This window comes from Alligator mississippiensis, chromosome 13 (genome assembly GCF_030867095.1).
Source record: "Alligator mississippiensis isolate rAllMis1 chromosome 13, rAllMis1, whole genome shotgun sequence".
Taxonomy (NCBI): Eukaryota; Metazoa; Chordata; order Crocodylia; family Alligatoridae; genus Alligator; species Alligator mississippiensis.
Window position 1 is genome coordinate 46,372,977 of NC_081836.1, and position 19,987 is coordinate 46,392,963.

Here is a 19,987-nt window from a genome sequence, read left to right on the forward strand (position 1 = left end):
TTAATCTGATGGACTGGGCTGAGGCTCCTGGGGAGGAGGTGGCCTCATTGGGGCACACTACCATGCAGAGCCCTAGCACCAGAGGGTGCACTGACAGGGGGTGAGGAGACCCCAGCGCCAGAGGGCACAGTTACTGAGGCTAAAGGTCCGGGGACAACAAGAGGCCAAACTAAACGGAGGCCTCATCACTAGAGGCAACATCTATATACCATTTGCGAGGCATGGGGTGTGGTAAGGGGATGGCTTTGGAGTCACGCATCTAGCCCATAAGGCTTGGGGTGCCCCATGAGGCACTTACTTAGAGTGGGACCCAGCAAGAGGTCTGAGAACCCACACTGTTTAGTGGGGTCCACCAGGACTGTGACTGCATAGTAACTTGAGGGCAGCCTCCCTATCTACCATCTATTATCTTAACCATCCAGATGTGGCAGGTGAGAATAGAAGGCTCCCATAGGGCGAAGCTGGCATGGTCACAGGACCCTAGGGGCACAACGGCCATCCCTAGGGACCCCACCACGTGACAGCTTCTAGTACTTCTTTGCGCTCTCACTCATCTGAGTGAGTTTTTGAACTTTAGATCCAACTTTGATGCACCTCACAACACGTTAGGACTCAAAGGCTGACCTGAGATTTGTTTAAATATATAATTGTTAAAAGTAAAGCTTTCGTAGCATGTGCCACAAAGGTAAGACTCTGCTGTCTGTGAGAGAGGATCCTGGGAAGGACTTTGGCATATTAAAAAGATTTGTCCTGTTTCATTTCTAATCAGTGTTCAGACATGGGTGACATTATGTAAACTTCATTTGTATTTTTGCCAAAGCAAAGAAGATCAGTAGATCAAACTATAAGTATGACCTACTTTTCCATAGCTACCTGACAGCACTTCTACTTTTCTCCACAATTTTTGGGTTGGGTTTTTTTTTTCTTATTTTAGTTCTAGAACAAAGTAAAAATTAAAAAGGCTCACTTTTAAAATCCTTAGCTCAGTTGTAGCTAACCTTTTTTGGCTGATATGCCATTCCAGTCCCTTTCACCTACCTGGTCTCCTGCTCTGCTTTCTGCTTCCTACCCATTCTGCCACTGTGCTGCCTGTCCCCTCCCCATCTGCTACTTGCCACACACAGAGGCTGCCTGCACATATTGGCCACCCCTTTCTTAGCTGATGCAGAATGGAGGGCTTTCCATTCTTGGGAGCACTTTAGTTCTCATATCCCTTTTCTGGCAAAAACTGATGTCTTGATACTTCAGTAAAAGGTCACCAGTCTGACAGAAGGACTAGGAGAAGGAATATGATCTTCTAAGAGGAATTGAAAGGGTAGATGCTCCTACCGGATCTAGGATCAAATAGAAAAAGAGGCTTTGGTTGCAGGGCATAGGCCTAACTTATTATTGTCACTGTATTACAATTGTGCCATGGAGCTGCATTTGTGGGCTGGGTTTTTGTTGTGCTCAGGATTGGATGGAGATGATTAGTGACTACTTCAATATAGTCCTCTTTGGTCCTTCATCTAAGAGACATACACATTTCTTCAGGAGGAATGAGGATAAGGCCAACTGAAAGACCCATGCATGGTCCACAATGTTTGGGGAGAAGGAACATAAGTCAGAAACGTTGATAGGCAAAGGTTTTATTAGGGCATAGTAGAGAATTATGGGTGTCTGAAGAAATAAATTGTATTTATCTCAGAGTAGAAAGATCTGGATGAACTTTGCTATATTCTGTTTCATGTATAACTTGGTATTCTGAAATGCAGGAGGCAGGTAAGCAAGTGAATAGATGAGATTAAACCTCTCTTATTAGATTAGTTGCTTGCAAAAAAAAAAAAAGGAAAGTGAGCTATTTTATTTCAGCTCCACTGTGTCTGGATTTGAATTCCTTTGAATATTTGGTTTGCTTGTTTGTGCTGCTTACCAAGGCAGTGGTTACCTGACTGGCATCTCTTGTCACTACCGCAAACCTTTTTCAAACAAGCTTAAATGACATAGACATCTTAGTTGCTTTCATTGCTTTAGAAAAATTAAAGCCACAGTTAGTAATTCCTTATCACGACTTCCTCCTTCCCAACCTTGTATTAGGAATAAAAATAATTTAACAATTCAGTAAGGCTTCCTTTCTGGATATCAACCCAAGAATAATTGAACTCTTGTCCCCAAGAAGCAGTAAATTGATACAGGGATTGATGGCTTGTAAGCAGCTTTGGGATCTCAGCAGATATGAAACATGCAGCTCTTGAAAATTGTAGGTTCCAGGTCTGCAAGACACTCGGTCCTCTTTCTGAGGCAGGTACTTTGTCATGGGTGGTTCCTTTGGATGAATTAAATGGTCCTCTGAGAGACTATCAAATGGTTCCTAGAGACTGACTCCAAGGTGAAGACCAGCAGTTAGCCAAGATCTCCATGGTAGCTACAGCTCAGTGCTTTGTGTATGGCTGGAGCAATTTGGGGACCTTAAGGGCAGTGGCCTCTGGAGGTATAATTATTAATCACTTGCATTTAAAAAAAAATGTCCAGTGGACGGCTGCTCATTTGAGGTCTTGAACTTTCCTGCTACCACCTTGTTGTGCAGATGCATGATTGCTGTGTTAACCGTTCTGAGGTGTTCTGATGCTTAACATTTCCAATTGTTTTAGTTAATAATGGCAATGTTGGTCACTCCAGCTGACAGGTGAAAAGTACAAGCCATCATGTTCCAGATGAGGGCCTAGTTTTATGGAACAGCCCTTGAGGGGGTTTCTGAATTCTCTTCCCTTTTTATCTTCATTCTTCTTCCATGTTTCTCTCCTCCTCAGTTGCTTTCCTTTCTTTCTCCAACCTCCCTTCCCCCCCTCCTCCCTTGTTCCTTTGCCCTAATTACTGATGATGATTCTCAGTCCACACTGGGGGCACACTGCTCTTGTCCATCTCGTGCTATAGATGTAGCAGTGCTGTGTAGCTCCCTACAGGGGAGAGGGAGAAATACAAAAGCTGATATACAGGTTTATCCTCTTAAGCCATGATGAGGTACAGAGGTAGCATAGTGTGCTGCATCCTGAAAAAAACACCTTTTGGTAGAGGTGCACCAATATATCAGTTGCATATTGGGTCAGCACTGAAAAAAGGAAAATTAACATTATTGGCTTCTTTTGGCCAGTGTAGCTGATAATGTTCACCAATTAAATATAATATGCCTTCTGGCTGGGACCCCCAGATGCTGCGTGCATGCATGCAGCTGCGCACATGCACATGGCCAGGAATGGAGCTGGGCAGTGTGGAGAGCAGCCCCCTGCAGGTAAGTCTGTGGAGGGGAAGGGGTGTGGGGCGGGAAGAAGCATGGGGGTGCAGATCGAGGCCTCCACAATGATGGTGGGGTGTGGGCTGGGGATGGGGTCATTGCCCAGCCAGGGCAGTGAATGGGACCCAGAGGTGGGGGGTGGGCAGCTCCCTGCTAGAGTGTGCATCCCCTGGAGGTGACATGGGGGCATGTGCCCCACCAGATTTGTGCACGGGGCGGATGCGGCCTGCTTGCTGTGTGTTTGGGATTCTCAGCTCTGCTGCCTATCCCTTGGAAGCTCTACACTGGCCGTGCACCCCCTGCTTAACCCACAGCAGTGGGGTGGTGAGTTGTACCCTCTGCTGCTGGGCAGGCAGGGGGTGTGCAGCCAGCACGGGGTTCCCAGGGCAAAGGCAACAGAGCAGAGAGGCCTGAGCCACAGCAGGCAGCCCATATCCGCCCTCGCCCTGCCTGGCTTCTCCCCAGTTAAGCGTTCTAGCACTTAGAAATGGTGGCCGCAGCACTTGAACTAAAGCTCATTCAATGAGCTTTAGTTCAAGCACCCCTGCTGCCATTTTTAAGCAGCAGGACACTGATCCCCTGGACAAGCTGCCCGTGGCTATCCTACTTCCCGCCTCAGTCCCTGCCTCTGCCCCACTCTCTCCCTCCCTATGGGGACCTTGATCTGCTCCCCCACATGCCCCTTTCCTCCCCTATGCCTCTTCCTCTCCACAGACTTTACCTGCAGGGCGCTGCTCTCCATGCTGCCTGGCTGCATTACTGTAAATCGATTATTGAATTGGTATCAGCTGATATGGCTGGTTAATAATCGGCTATCAGTATGGACCAGGAAAATCTCTATCAATGCACCCCTACCTTTTGGAAATAAAGAAAAGATTTGCATTTATGTTCTCTAGTAAAGGGAAGGGTTTGTTTTTTCTTTTTCCTGAAGGACCCAAGGCATTTACAAGGCCTACTGACTTTGTGGGCATATCCCACAGGTGCTTTTGAAAATCTTTCCCAGAGAGTCCTTTTGAGCACCACATCTCATTCTAAGCTAATGAAAAAGTGACTTCTGAGAATGGAGCATTGAAAGTGAGTTTGTTTCCCTCTGGGATTGACCTTCCTTTCTCGGGTGCTTCTAAATATCCTGCAGGTCACTTCCTCGGGCAGATTAGAATGGTTCCCCATAGCATGGAATTATACAAGAGTTAGTTATGCTGTCAAAAAGTTATAGCACAAGCAGCACTGAGAAAAATATTATTACCAGATATCTTTAAAATATTACGGAAGCCTTAGTTTGTGACCAAAAGTAAAACGAAAATGGCTCTGCTTTAAAAATGTAGCACTTCAACTAAGAGTCACTTGAATTGCACTCTACATAGGTGCTTTACTTTAGATGACTTTTGTTTCATGGGATTTTGTGCACCTTTCATTTTCTTTCCCCATAATTGGTTTTGATGACAAAATGACTTTTCACTCAAAGGCCCTGCTTTCACCTGGGAAATAGGCTGGAGTTTGCTTGCTTTCTTTAGCAATATCACTTAGCAAAGGGGTCCCAAGTAGCAAAGTATTGAATATGTTGAATGTCTAGTGTCTGTACTCTGCTAGGAGTATTTCACACATGGTGCTTTGAATCCAGCAGTTTTGTTTCTGTCATCTGTCTATGACAGGAGCAAATATTGATGTTTGACTATCCAGTGGTAAAGTCTGTTTGCAATGCTTTATATAAAAAGAAAGAAAGAAAGTAGAATGTTCCTTTTTCAAAATGAGATCCATCTTCTTTAGGTTGGGGAAAGGTATATATAGAAACAAGGAAGAAAAGTCTTAATGAATTACATGAACAGGAATGTTAAGGTATTAGAAACATATAGATTTTTAGTCATGGTATTTCTATAGACAACATATAGAGCAGACTATGAGGCAAACTAACTGGTTGGTTAGTTTGGAACCTGAGTCAGTTGTTCTTTGAACATAATGTCTTGAGCTGTGTAATGCACAGTTTGATAAAATACCAAGTATGCTTATATCCACTCTACCCAGGGCTTTTGTTTAAGGTGTACAGACCAATTTCAACATTCTGGATTATCAGAAACAAACTCCAGTATCTGTGTGTGGTGCATTCTTACATTTTTAGACAAGATGGACCACCCCAAATAGAGAGAGCTTTCCTCAGGAAACCACACACAAATAACTATCTCAAGAGCACAACAAAGGCTCTGCTGTGTTCTTGCATGACAGAGCCAAGAATGCTGCCTACGCTGAAGGTATTCTTTCCTAGTTCATAACGCAGCATTAGTTAAGTGTCTGTAAACAGGATCTCTAATAAATTGCATCCTTCTGGTGTTTTGTATTCCAACACTTTAAACACTGTCACAACAGGATAATGTTGTCATTGAGAATGGGAACCTTTAAAGGGTCTACAGTAAAACTGGGCCAAGGAGAGTTCCTGCAAGATACAGAACAAAAAGTGAGAGTACAGAATGAGTTAAATTCCAAATACGTGCACTTTCCACCTAAGCTGAACTTCAGAGATGCTTGAGTGCTTCTTTGTTTCTACTAGTCTGTCACAGGGTTCCAAATTTACACCCAGTTGGCCCCAGACTTGGTTATAAGCAAATCATTCACCATGTATAATAAAACAGAGAAAGCATACACCAAGTGATATTCAATAGGAGAACATTTTTGATCTAGAAGGCATTGAGCCTCTGCCAATTAAAGAAAGGAAAATGCAATATGACCCAAAACACTATTTCAGAGCAATCAAGGTAATCTATTGAGTAGAATAACACCCACAGTAATAAACACATTTAAGAGGAGACGATTAACAGCCTCAAAGACTGTGTACAACCTGTTTATAGCAATTGAGAATACATGTTAAACCGCACTTTAACAATGCGTGTCAGTCTATTTTACAAAATGGGAAACACTACCTCTTGGGAATATATTCTACCTTGGATCTGGACCTAATTCCCATTAATGTTGCTGGCGGTGTGTCACCCTGAGGGCAGATTATACATAAGTATCGTTTCCTACTTGATTAATATATTAAAGTCAGCTCCCTATTAAAAATCAGTACTTCATTTGTTTCCCATGCAAGATTAAAAAGGTCAGCTGTCGTTGCAATTGTTTTCCTCTGCCGCAGCAGTAATTCTCATGTGTAGGCACTTACTCACAAACACACAGGCACAATGCAAGCTTGCTTTTGGCAAAAGCAAACTTTCAAAACCTGGAAGTATAGCAAGGCAGGCATCAGATTCAGGGGTGGTCTCCAAGCATACTGTGTTGTACTCTCAAGCCCTTGTTTTCCAAAGCCCACAGAATTCAACTCTGGTTTATTTAGGCAACTAGCAGGTGTCCAGGAAGTGCGCACACACTCTCTCCTTCCCCCCCCCCCCCCCCCCCCCCCCCCCCCCCTGGTCAGCACAGCCAAAAATAAAATAACACTATAAAATCAACCTCTAAAGAACAGTTTAATATGGACTTTACCAGAGCCAAGGTACAATCTTAACCTGACTGTAACAGCACTCTGTCCTGTGAACACAAGCAGGGCCATGCTCAACAGCCATCTCTTTCATCTTGTGGCTGATCCAAACTATTAACACGTTTCAGAACATCGGTATAAGTGGCAACTGTATAAATATCACTCTCTAATTTTAGATTAAATCAAGTAAAAAGTGCTCGTTTATATTATCCTTTCCTTTTTCGTGTCCTTGTGACAAGGTATTTAGCAAACCTGCAGATTTGTTGAAACTGACAAGCTGTACTGTGAGCGCTTCTGCTATGGCCTTGAATTTGCAACTTCTGGGCTGCCAACTGTGTGCCTTAGCACCCACACCCCCCAGCCACCATTCATATTATAACTTCATCTAATGGCATATACCCCATATATGTGATCTATTTGCTTCAGAGCACCCCAAGCCTAAATCAGAAATTTTGGTTTATACCATTAGTGAAATGGCACTGCTGAAGGGATGCTGTCACTCCCTTCTCAGCTTTCTTCCCTGTCATCCATCATCATTTTCTACCAACCTATGAAAAAAGACAAGGTGCTTTTTGTAATGGCCAAGTGACCAATACATATTATTCCACAGAAAAAGCTCTTGGGAGAACATTTTGGTTGCAGGGCAAACATGAAGGCTTCCTGTGTGACTATCTCACATTCAAACCCTTTGCTTTCAGCTTCATTCTAACCTTTCTGCTGGGGTCTGAGAGAGACTCTTATTACTAAGGCACAGAGCAAGGATCAAATACAGGTTTTGTTTCTGGTTCCACTAGAGAACTGCTGTGACTTCTTGGACATCTTCAGATCTGGGCCATAGTTTCACTGAACTCTAAAATGCAGAGCTATTAGCCAAACCTCTGTTTCTACTATCATCAGATGCAAAGCAGGATCCATACTTCTTACTGAATTTTCCTCCCAAATGTAAACTTCCATGTATTTTTTTTTTTTAAACATGTGTGCTTTAACATTCATGCTTAAGTAGAATCTCAAGAACATGGATTAGATGCAAATGCATACAATGCTGTCATAGATTGTTAGGGGCTGGAAGGGACCTTGCAGATCATTGGGTCCAGCCAAGACAAGTGGGGTTGGGTGACCCCAGCAAGGTGACTGTCCAGTCTCCTCTTGAAAACCTCCAGGGTAGGTGACTGCACCACCTCTGGAGGGAGTTCATAGTCAGGATGTCCAAACTGCAATGAAGGAGTTTTTTCCTGGTATTAAACCTGAAGTGGCCTTCCAGGAGTTTATATCCATTGATCCTGGTCTTTCCTGGGGGTGCCCTAGTGAACAGCTGTTCACTGAGCTCCTGATGCACTCCTCTGAGATAGCGGTAAGCCACTATCAAGTCCCCTCTAACCTTCTCTTCTTTAGGCTAAAGAGGCCCAGGTCCCTCAGCCTTTCCTCGTATGGCTTGCCTTGCAAGTCCCTGATCATACAGGTGGCTCTTTTCTGAACCCTCTCAAGTTTTTACCATGTCCTTATTGAAGTGCAGCGCCCAGAACTAGACGCAGTACTCCAACTGCAGTCTCACGAGTGCTGAGTACAGTGGGAGCATCACTTCCTTAGTTTTACACAAGATGCATCGGTTGATGTATGCCAGCATGTTATTTGCCCTGCTGACCCCCACCTCGCACTGACGGCTCATATTCATGTGATGGTCAATCATTATCCCTAGGTCCTTTGGCCATGGTGCAAGTCCAGTTGTCACCACTGAGCCTGTATGTATATTGAGGGTTGTTTGCCCCTAAATGGAGCCACCTTACCCTTGGAAGTGTTAAATTTCATCTGGTTTGGTCTGCCCAACTCTTGAACCTGTCCAGGTCCTCCTGTATCTGCAACCTTTCTTCTGATGTGACCACATTGCCCCATAATGGTGTTGTCCGCAAACTTGGCCAGTGAGCTTTTCACTCCCCCATCCAAATCATTTCTAAAGATGTTGAAAAGAACTGATCCAAGCACGAACCCCTGAAGGACACCACTGGCCACTCATGCCAGGACAACAGAGATCTGTTCACGAGAACTCTCTGGGTCCTACCCTGTAGCCAGTTTCCCACCCACTGAGCTGTCGAGCAGCTGAGCCCACAATCTTTCAGTTTTCTGCCAAGGATATCCTAGGATACTAGATCAAAAGTCTTTTGGAAGTCTAGGTATGTAATGTGGGAGACGAGGTAGACGTCCAGGTGGCGAGAGACCTGGTCGTAGAAGGAGATGAGATTGGTAAGACAAGACCTACCTGCAACAGCCATGCTGGCTGTCATTCAGAATCTTACCTTCTGCGAGCATATTGCACATAGGTTCTTTAATGAGCTTTTCCAGGATTTTCCCAGGGATGGAGGTTAGGCTGATTGGCCTATAGTTGCCCGGGTCCTCCCTCTTCCCCTTCTTAAAGATGGGCACAGTGATCATCCTCAATCTTAAAACAAGATTCCTCTGTCATAAGATGTTGACTACTCCCTTTCATCTAATCCAGACATGATTCGTGGTACCCTGCCAGACAAGCAAAGTTGAGACCAGCTCCAGAGCCAGCACACAGAGCGGGTGCAGCATGGGCACCACAGGAAGTACGTTCCCTGAACCCATCTCCTGTGTAGCACTGGGTCCGAGACTCATGGGTTCGATCATAGGGCTCCATGTCCAGATCTGGCCCACAGGCTGTGTGCTTGACACCCCTGCTTTAGTAGATAAGTTCAACTCTTGGGCTGTCCTAGAATCCCATACTATCCCCTGGATCTGTGTGAAAGAAGTTCTATTCCCTCATCCCCTCTCCTTGAGTTTCTACAGTGCAAAGTGGCATTGTTAACATGTGTTAGGTGCTAAATAAATTTAATTTAGTGTTGAAACCAGTGGATCCCTGCAACTGTTCACACTTGCAACTCTTTGCTTTCACACCATTCCCTCTGCTTACAATGTCTTCCTTCCTCTTACAAGTGGACTCAGGGACTGAACTAACTAACTAACCTTCTCTATTTAAAACTTCATGACAATTCAGAGTCAGTGTTTTGGCGAGTGGCTTGCACTGCCGTGGCAAGCTCTAGGGCAGTGCTTCCCAAACTTTTCCTCAGGATGACCCCATTTATGGCCCTATTTCTTCAACATGGCTGCTCACTCCCATCCACAGCCCCTCACCCCTGCAGTCTCATCTGCTGAGGTTGTGACTCCATTTGGGGTCATGATCCACAGTTTGGGAGCTGGTGCTCTAGGCCAGGGTTTTTCAACCTTTTTTGGTTGGTATGCCCCTGGCGGCTGATCAAGAAGCATGGAGTCCCCTAGCCCGTCAATGAGCAGGGGAGGAGGGGGCAGGGGGGAAGGTCCTTCAGTGGCTGATGCACAAGCAGGGTGGGTGGGGTGTCCCCTAGGCACAGTGGCGAAACTGGAAGTGCCACTGCTTCTCCGTGCCACTGCTGCATCCCCCCTGGGGCCTTCCCCTGGTTGACAATCCCTGCTCTAGGGCTTCACTTTGCCATTGCAGTGAACAGAACCAAAATAACTTGGACACTTTACTAAAATCTTAAACTATGTAATTTAAATGCACTTGGACCCTCAGTCAGTTTTTTTCTTGATGATAACATGCTCTTTTTCTGAATTTTAGCAGTGGTGCAAGATACTGGATCAAAAGCCCTTGAGACCCAAATTGGGAGCTTAACTGCAACACAGGCCTGGCATGGACTGCAATAGTAGGACAAGTTTTCCCTATATTGTTTTTTCGACAGGCATCAACCCCTCTAACCTCCCACCCAGGCATGAAGGCAGTGCAGTTGCAGTGCTCACCAGGTCTTGAGTTTTCTTCTAGGAGTGCCAAAAAGAGTCCAATTAATGTTCTTTGGATATCTAGATGGTGGCATATCCAAACAGCTTGTTTCATTAGTTTACTGACTACTAACTTGATTAACAACCTGTGGTTAACTGCTAACTTAGCTGGATTTGAGCCACTATCTTACAAGTAGTGAGATAAAGCCTCCTGTTCTGTGAATGTGAATACATGGCCTTAAGAATTTTGAAGAACCTAGCTGGGAAAGGGAGCCTTTGGTCTCTAAAGAAAAGGCTTTCTTAAGTAAGGGAGATGGCTTCTATGCAAATGGAATGGGTGTATTTCAGAATCCATTTCAATGGGAGAGTGGATTGAATTTAGAGGTCAGGATAGAGTAGGAGCAGCAGCTCTTCATTACAGTCAGCCTCTGTGTAGCTTTCAGCTTAATATTATGTAACTAAAGTTTCCTTTAAAAACGTGCACCCAGGGTAGACGCAGAGGTGGGAGCTGCCCCTACGCCCCCTGGACCAGCCGTGGCTCCATCCCATGCCCCGCTCTGGCTGAGGAGCACCTGCCCCAGTCCCTCCCTCACCATGGGGGGGGGGGGGGTGTTGATCTGCCCCCCACTCCCTTTCCCTCCCCTTCTACTGCAACAGACTTACCAGCTGCATGCAGCTCTCCAAGCTGTCGTGCTCTGCTCCTCACTTCCTACGTGCTGTGCTGCAGTTGTGTGCATGCACGGGCATTTATCAGCCAAATTATCGGCCACATCAGGCTGATTTCTGATGCAATCAATTTTCTTTATATCGGTGCCAATCCGATTATCATACTGATTTGTATTGGTGCACCTGTAGATGCAATATATTTATCTCTAGTTTGTTTCTTTTGGACTATATAACATAGAAGGATGAATAGGGTAACTACACTAATCACAAGAATTGACATTGTACTCAGGGCAGGATTAGCTTATTTTTTTCTTTTCTCTGTGAGCTGAAGCATGAAGATAACCTATATCTCCTAAAAAGTCCTTCCTAGAAGGAAAATACACAAGGACAAACTCTTCGTAAGTTTGGCGTGTGACCTGCAACATCTTTAATTTTGAAAGTCCTTCTGTGACTGCCTTTGTGGGATTCCTGTTTACCTGTTCTACAGCATTGGGATAACTAAAGAACCTGTGACCTTTATTGTGCTCCTGCTTTCCTTTTCCTAGTCTCTTTCTTTATTGCCCTTTTCCCACTCTGTCCCAACTTTTTTACACTGTAAGATATGAGCAGATTTTGTACAGTACTGGTTTTGAAGATCAGTCTGGCAGCTGGACAGTCCACAGAATGATGCTACCCTACATCAAAGAAACTACTAGGGCCTTGGTTCATGATTATAGTGATCAGCAGATAATTTCATTACATTTTTTTTCCTAAACTTACAGAAGCTCAAAATAAGATTTCAGGTGTTGCAGTTAAACCCCTAGAGGCTGATCTAGACTTGAATTCAGTTTTCAATACTTACAAACCTTATTTCAGCAAGTCTGGGCTTGCTTGCCTCCTGAAACTGAGCATTGTGTTGAATTGCCTGTGCAGTAAAGTATCAATCTCTCATGCTTCATCCTGAATGTATTTGCTTGTACAGTAGCTTTAAAGTTATTTATTCTAATCAACTACTATGTAATGACCAAACACTAAATTGCCAAAAAAACTCCTTAGTTAAGAATAGCAACAGACAAATTACTTGTGCTTTATTGACAACCAGAAGATGACACTTCATGAATTGGCAATCTGTAAAATTTTTTCTTGACCTGTTTACTGTGATCGAAATAACAAAAATATCTCTGATTTCTACTTGGAGTGTCCGTGTAGTGAAGTAAAGAAAAAAAGCAGTTTGTTTTTGTTTGCATAAAGCTAATTATGGATATGTAGCTATTCTTGCAAAGTACCTTGTGATATTATTGAATGAGACTAAATCACTGGGTGCCAACCTTTCTGGTGGGTGAGCCACAAATTATCCCTGCACCATTCTTGAGTGCCACCCTGATCCCTTTCTCTTACCTGATTTGCTGCACGCCATTTTTTCTCCCTGTCTTGTGTTTCCTGACCAAGCTGTGGCTCTCCTTTCTGCTCCCTGCCCTACATGCCACACAGAGGCTGCCCATGCCAGAGGTTGTCCACCCCTAATCTAAAGGATTTTTAAGATAGATCAGCAAGTTATTGATCCAAGTTTTAGATTTAGGATAATTAGGTTCCCTTTAACTTTAAACTTCCTGATCTTTCTGAGATAAGTTGGCATACTAAGCAATCTAATGATCTTTTGGATAAACCCTGAAATGGAGCCCCTGTCTGTCTATGCTGTGTTGATACTAAAAAAGCTTATGGTAAATTTTGGGAGAGAGTGCGGGGGGGGTCTCCAAAGGGTATGAAGACCATATATACTGGATATATATATCCAATATAGATTGGATAGGTTATTCACTAACAAGCCCATCCTGTGGTCCTGAAACACCATCCTTGGATATGGCTGGCAGGGATGAGATGCAAGTTGCAACTTGTGGTTCCCTTCTTGGCCACATAATTTTTATTCTACAATTTGCAAAATCTGTTCTGCTTAGTTTGTACTCAAGCCATTCGGCTGGAACTAGCCTGAGTTTAAAAGCTGACTTTGCTGTGTATTCCCCAGTGGACATCTTCATTGGTGTCTCAACTTGTTGTGAAAGTGATCCTTTATTGCAGAGACTTGACCACAGATCAGAAGTGAGCACACCTATTTAAAACTAAGACAGTCAGATTGATCCCTTTGCTTATCCTTTAATTATTAAACCACAGGATTAGTCTTCAGTGACCAGGTTGCTGTGTATGCAACATTTAAGTCAGTGATGACTGGATGTTTTAACCTTCTCTATAACACTTATTGGGGTGGGGTGTGAGGGGTGAGCCTTTTCCCATAAAGTGATTGCCTCCTTGGGGGTAAGTGTGTATTGAGACAAGAAGGGAAGTCACAGCACAGAAAAATAAGGGCATGAAGGGTGGAGACAGCTTGATGTATTTAAAGTTGAAGAAAACCATAGTTTTTCTTAAACCTGTAGTAAAGCAGTAGGTGGCTGCATCTGGGCAGGTGTTCATGGTCGGAGACGAAAGACCGAACAAAAACATTGGGGATTTTGTGTTGGCCTGTTCCATAGCACTCATCATAACTGAAGAGCAATGTGACTTTATTGTACATGTGCTTTCCTTTCCTACTCTCTTCATTGCCGTCCTCTTTCCCCCCCCCCCAGTCTCTCCCCAACCACCTGTTTTTTATTGCACTGCAGGGTCTTCAGGGCAGGGACACTCTTCCGGTGTCTGTGCAGCAGCATCTGGCTTCTTGTCTGCTGCTACAATCAAGATGAGGAGCAATAGTTAGACTGCCATTACGGTGTTCATTGTTTATGCCCCACTCTTTCACCATCATACTGCTGTGACACTTAATAATTTAAAGGTGTTGGAGGGGTGGGGGATGGAAATGGCTGCAGCAGTCTTTTCTTTCCAGCATTCTGTGGAGGGTTTTGTTCTTGGTGGTTCTGGTTACCTAGGAAACAGGAGGAAGATGACATTTGATTGGCTCTTTTGGAAGAGTTGGGATTCTGGGCACTTTGAGTGATGGGCAGTATATCTGCACAAACATTAAATGAATTTGGGGGTGGGATTAGTGATATTTCATTGAACTATTCAAGCTGTGCTCTGCAAAGTATTAGTTTGTAAGGAACTTTTTTATCGGTGATTTTTATTTATTGGTGGACTTTGGGTGTAAATAAACTGTATTTGAAAATGGCAGTACTGCTGGGCTGAATAATTTGGGGCAATGCAGGAGTAGAGATTGGGGTATGAAACCTTCAGGGGTATAACATTGATCCAGTGTCCACAGTGACTCACTGCAGTAGAAGGCTGTCTGCCTTGAACAGAAGGAGCTGATACTACTAGTCCAAATCCCAGAGGTTTGGAGTTTTATATTCCAGTCTCTTTCCAGGACTGGCACCAGTTGGTTTGCCATCTCAATAGAAGACCTGGAGTTGGAGAGGATAGGGAAACAGGACTTCCTTCCCACACCTGGAAGCGGCCACACTTGTGGAAAGAGTGTTTATATAAAAATCACTGAGCGAAAGACTCTACAGCTGCCTGGTCCAGCATCTTTTGGCAGTATCAGCCTAGATGTTGCCCTGTAAGATAGGTGCTTTGATTTCACCTATTCCATGTGAGAAACCAATGCTTTTTCATTTAGGTATTAAGTGGAATTGGGTGACTCAGATATTGAAGCTGTGGCCTCAGGTGGGAAACAGAATGTTCTCGCATCTCACATGGAGTATCCTGCAAATGACAGTGTAAAACAGGACCTGGGTCAGTACTTCTGCTTTACACTGTTTGGCAGTTATGCAGGATTAAATGAGATTTCCTTTGCTAAATTAGTATGTTAGGCACCAGCCCAAGAGCTGTTTGGCCCACTTGCTTTTGACACAGGGCTAACAAGATTGAGCATGGTGTAGAGATTTTTGTTTTGTTTTGTTTTGACTTCTTTGTCAGACAGTTACTCTGTTCCCTAAATGAGATGTTCCTTTGGCTTGATGGATGACTGTAAATTATTCGATCAGTGATTCCATCTGTGCAATAGTTTGCATTGCTCTGTGTCACAACCCAAGGGTGTGATTTTTGTTTTGTGTGTGCTTTGGCACCACTAAATTATTTTCCCGCCATTTTGGAGCTTTCTTTGCAGGGTGCATTTCTTCTTTGCAACATAGAAATTCACGTTGCAAAGAGTTCCCGCCATTTGTATTAAAATTCGAGCCCCATTATTGTCTTGTGTTAAAATATTCCCACGTGGCGGCTAGCGATTGGCTTGCTAGCCGTATAAGAGGCTTGGGTGGTTTCCGCCCAAGTTGGAGAACTCCGAGGAGAACCCCGCAAGGGAGGACTCCACGAACATCAGGAGGAGGAGACTTCACATTTCGTGAAGATCTCTAAGCGCTGCGGAGCCTATTGGACCCAGCGTATTCAAAGAAGGCAACAGGGGTCTGATCAGCCTCTAGCCTCTCCCCGTCACCGAGCGCAATCCTCGACGTATCCCTCTTCCCTGCACGCAAAAAAGGATCCACGGAGCCTCGACAACTCCGTGGAAGTGATCCGAGTACAGTCTGAGTCCTCAAATTGGGGATTTAAGCGGAGCTTTGCCTGGGAAACTGTCCAGCCTACACTGCGACCATCTATGGTGTAAGTAAACAATCTTGAATCAACCATTATGCGTCCGTGCCTAATTCTAGCGTATCGCCTGCTTTCTCCGACCCAGTGTGCCTGGGCTGCTGGCCACAGCCCGCGCGGCGCGAAAAAGGGCCCGGATCGCTCCTGGCCCATGCACACTGCAGCCTTGAAGAGTAATTTTGAGTCCAGTCCTGCTCCTATCAAGTCTGCAGTCAACAGGAGTTTTATTGCTATAGGAGCAGGTTCAGAAGTGTAGCCTCTGCTATCATTGCCATACACCTACTGTATTTTACAAGTGCACCATAGGTTAAAAGTTGTACAGGACTCTGAAGATTTAGCATCAGTAGAGGTCTTAGAGTTTATCAAAACCTCATTTCTGAAGCTAAGAAGTTCAATACTCTTCCTCGAAGCCAGCAGCTCCCAACATTTGATTTAACATATCAGCTTCTTAAACTGTGATAGGAACAGAATATTAAGCTCATATGTCACCAGTGGTACCTGTGCCATAGTTTAGGAAATGAAGTCTAAGCAGTTTCCAACAAACCCTAAGGTTAGTTGAGAATAGGCAATGCCTTGGTACTTGGCATTTAAAATGCTGTTCTTCTGGTTGCTGTTTTCTTGCATATTCTATTGTGTTTCTAGAACCGGCAGCTTTAGCCCTTGGAAGTAAGAAACTTTTATCTGAAATGAGGTAGTTCAAAGTGAAGTTCTACAGTAAAAATGGCTTACTAAGACTAGCTTGGGTCCTCTGCAGAAGCCCACATCAAACCCTGTTCCTTTTCAAAGCCAGATTCCTCTGCAGACTACACCTGGGTTCTGAAAGCTGAACTTCCTTGCCTTGTAACATGCCCTTATCTACAATAACCATTCTGTATGCTAAATAGGGCCCTCAAACTGTATTCTGTATGCCAGGGGTCAGCAACCCCTGGCATACATGCCGAACGTGGCACTTGAGGCCATTTTGCTTGGCACACCGCGGCCAGCCCCGGCTCCAGGCAGCTGCTGCCAGTGACGGAGCCTGGGCTGCTCCCAGCAGGGTTTGCAGCATCCCAGCTAACTGCTGGGAGCAGCCTGGGATCCTGGCTGGTAGCAGCTCCCCAGAGCTGGGGCCAGCTGCAGCTGGGAGGCTCCAAACAGCTGCGCCAGGCTCTGGCATCAGCTCCACCAGCAGAGCGGGCAGTGGTCGGGGGGGCCTGAGGCAGCCCTGGTCTCTCATCTGCTCCCGGCACGGAGATGATGAGCCCAGCACAGCTGTTTTGTAGCCAGCCTGGGCTATGGGCAGTGGTAGCAAGTGGCCAGCCCTCACTCCGCAATGCTGGCATCAGCTCCATGCTGGTGGCAACTGCGTGTGCACCTCGGGGTGGGCAGTGGGGCACAGTGTTTCTTACCAGTGTTAACTGTGCAGTGTTAGGTAAAGATAGATCATGGCAAATATACTAAATTCAGGAGAGCCCTTAAATGCATAGAGAAAACAGATCTTTAGAACAAGATGTTGTTTGTATATAGTTGCTCTTAGAGGTACAGTGGGAACAGTGATGACTTTTGATGCAAGTATGGGAAAAATGTTGTTAAATCCCTGCCTTGCAGAATGATCAGGATTAGTTTCCTGTATCAAGATCTAGGACACAGCAGTGAATGGCCTCTTTATCCCGAAACTACAAGCCCCTGCCCCCCTGTCATAAAGTAATTTGTATGAAGTTCTGCATTGTATGCATTTCAGGAAGTTTGGATTTTAAGGACACATGCAAACCCCTCCTGCCCTTTAACTTAAAAAGCAAAATATTGCAGACTACCAGGAAGGTGCTGGGAGCAATTTAAAATTACACAAGCAAGTTTGATGCTTTTCTTGAGAAGACAAAAACCCTGTGGTGCACATGTGGGTGCTGTACCAGCTTCCCTGTATAATTCTGCCAGCCTGCCCCTTAATCCTCCTTTGCAGCAACCCTATTATTACACACCCCTTTAGGTAGGAACTGACAATTGTGCCTGGTTAAGGGATCATCTTGTTGCTGTAATTTTTCTGTTTAAGGTCTGTTTGCAGGTTTAAGTAAGTAGCAATGGAGAATTCAGTCTTCTGATTTCTTTTTCCTGCTAATGAATACTTACCACACATACTCATTAGAAGATGAGGTTCTCCTTGTACCCCTACATCTAACATAGGGGAGCAGGGAAGCCACCTTGCCTTACAGTTGAGTACAAGGCAGTGGAGGGGGGTGCTCAGGCAGCAGCTGCGGCTCTGGTTCCAGCTTTGGTTCTGGCCCCAACCTGCTGCTGCTACAGGACCAGGCTGGAACAGCAGTGCCAGCTCTGTACCACTGCTACAGGACCAGGCTGGAGCCATGCTCTGGGCTGCAACAGGAACAGAGCTTGCTGGTTTGGAGCAAAAGTTAGTTGGGGGGGAATGGCAGGAAGTGGGGCAGGGACCTGAAGCCGCAGGTGGTAGGAGCAGCATGGAGAGGGGATGAAGGGGGAATTGGGGCAACCTGAGCCTGTGGGGTATGGGGGAGCAGGCACAATGGGGGATAAGTGGTGGGGGGCAGGCAGCAGGGGCAAGCTGCCTGCCTCTGTTGCTGCCTACCCCACTACCTCCACACTGCCTACTCCTACCACCTACCCCCCACCTGTCCTACTACATTTTCCCCCACCCCACTGGCTCCCCCACTGCCTGCCCCATTATTTTCCCCCTTCATCACTTCTTCCCCCTACCACATGCAGTAGTGGTGGAGTGGGGATGAATTTAAGATGATCCTCCAATAATTAGATTCCATTCATGGAAAATTATGATGTGTATATATATTATGATTATTTTGTGTGTGTGTAGAATCAAATTATTGGGTGGAGGAGCTTTACGTTCAGGGTCGTCTTGTATTCGAGTATATATGTTAATTCAAGACATGCTTGAGTAAGATCAGCATACTTTTTCAGGCTTAACAAAGTCTGCAGAATCACTTGAACAAAGTTCAGTTGCTTGTTCCCAGTTTGCCTGGTGCTTTAAAAATATTCCACCAGAAAAACAAACTCTGACACGTGATATTTCATTGCACAAAAACAGTAAACTGGGATTGACTTTTATGAGTCCAGCAACTGGTATGTGAGCTTATTCCTATGACTGGACCATATGTCAATGTAAATATTAATCAAAAGTCAGCGTAAACATTGATCTTTATTCCTCTCAGTGGCTTGTTCGCTCTGCATATTTTTGTTTTTGGAAGAGTTTTGAGACTAACTTGTGAATGGTTCACAGAACTTTAGTTTCCCAGTCCCACTATTACTATCTGTCCAAACCTCTGCCTTTGCATTTTCCATATCAAACCCCCTGTTTATAATATGCAATATCATTTGTGGAATAAGATGTTAGTATTGAAATTCATTTTTAAAAGTTCAGTGTCATAGCATATAATGTTAGTTTTTTGTTTTGTTGGGTTTTTTTAACCTCAGTGGGACACATGGTGATGAATCTGACAAAGATTTGGGAGTTGGGGTGGAACAGATTATCCTGCACCTTGAGGCATGTAACACTTTAGAAACAACAGCAAAGATGCTTTTTAAAAGTGTTTATTAATTAATATTTCTGGCTCAAATTTTCCAACACCTACTTTGCTATTAGTATTGGTTGTACAAAGCCTTGAGTGTGTCGAAAGCACCAAACTGAACTTTAAATCAGAACTATTTAAAGCTAAAGGAAAATATTTAATTTGTGCCATTTACAAAACTTTGCATGTTGTACATAACATGTCTTTCTTGTACTCTGCACATTAGTGACTTCTGTTATGAAACTGGAGGTTAACTGCACATTTTTAATCACCTTGGTTTGTTTTTTCTGTAGGCTTTGGCAATGCATTAACACACTTGTAACTGTTAGACTCTTGTATCCTTATATACAGAACTGTTTGAAATAACCTTTTGATCTAGCAACATTGGCCATCTTAGTTAAAAGACTAGACCTGGGTATCTGGCATAGAAGAGCTCTCAAAGGGATGCTGTCAAGTGCATCCTTCCCAAGGGCACCTCTTAAGCTCTGCTGATACAGGTAGAAATAAAGGCTGTAAGCTGTGTTTTCAGGTAGGAAAACTGCTTTGAATTGTCTAACCTTTCAGAACATTTTGCTGAACAAAGCCTAGCTGATTCACTGCTGGCTTCTTAGGAAGAGTCTTTCCTTCTCTCTTTCCCTCTTCCCCTCTTTTTCCATCCCCACTCCTAATTTCCTCCACTCTGAAAACTGAAGCAGAAGGTGACAAAGGAATATCTCCCTGTAGCAGAAAAGGAAA

The 19,987-nt window shown here is 44.5% G+C and overlaps 1 protein-coding gene across 2 annotated transcripts in view; it reads left to right on the forward strand.

Moving 5' to 3' along the window:
- Nucleotides 1-19,987, forward strand: part of MOSMO (modulator of smoothened) — a 49,575-nt gene that overhangs the window by 11,029 nt on the left and 18,559 nt on the right. The window lies entirely within an intron of this gene.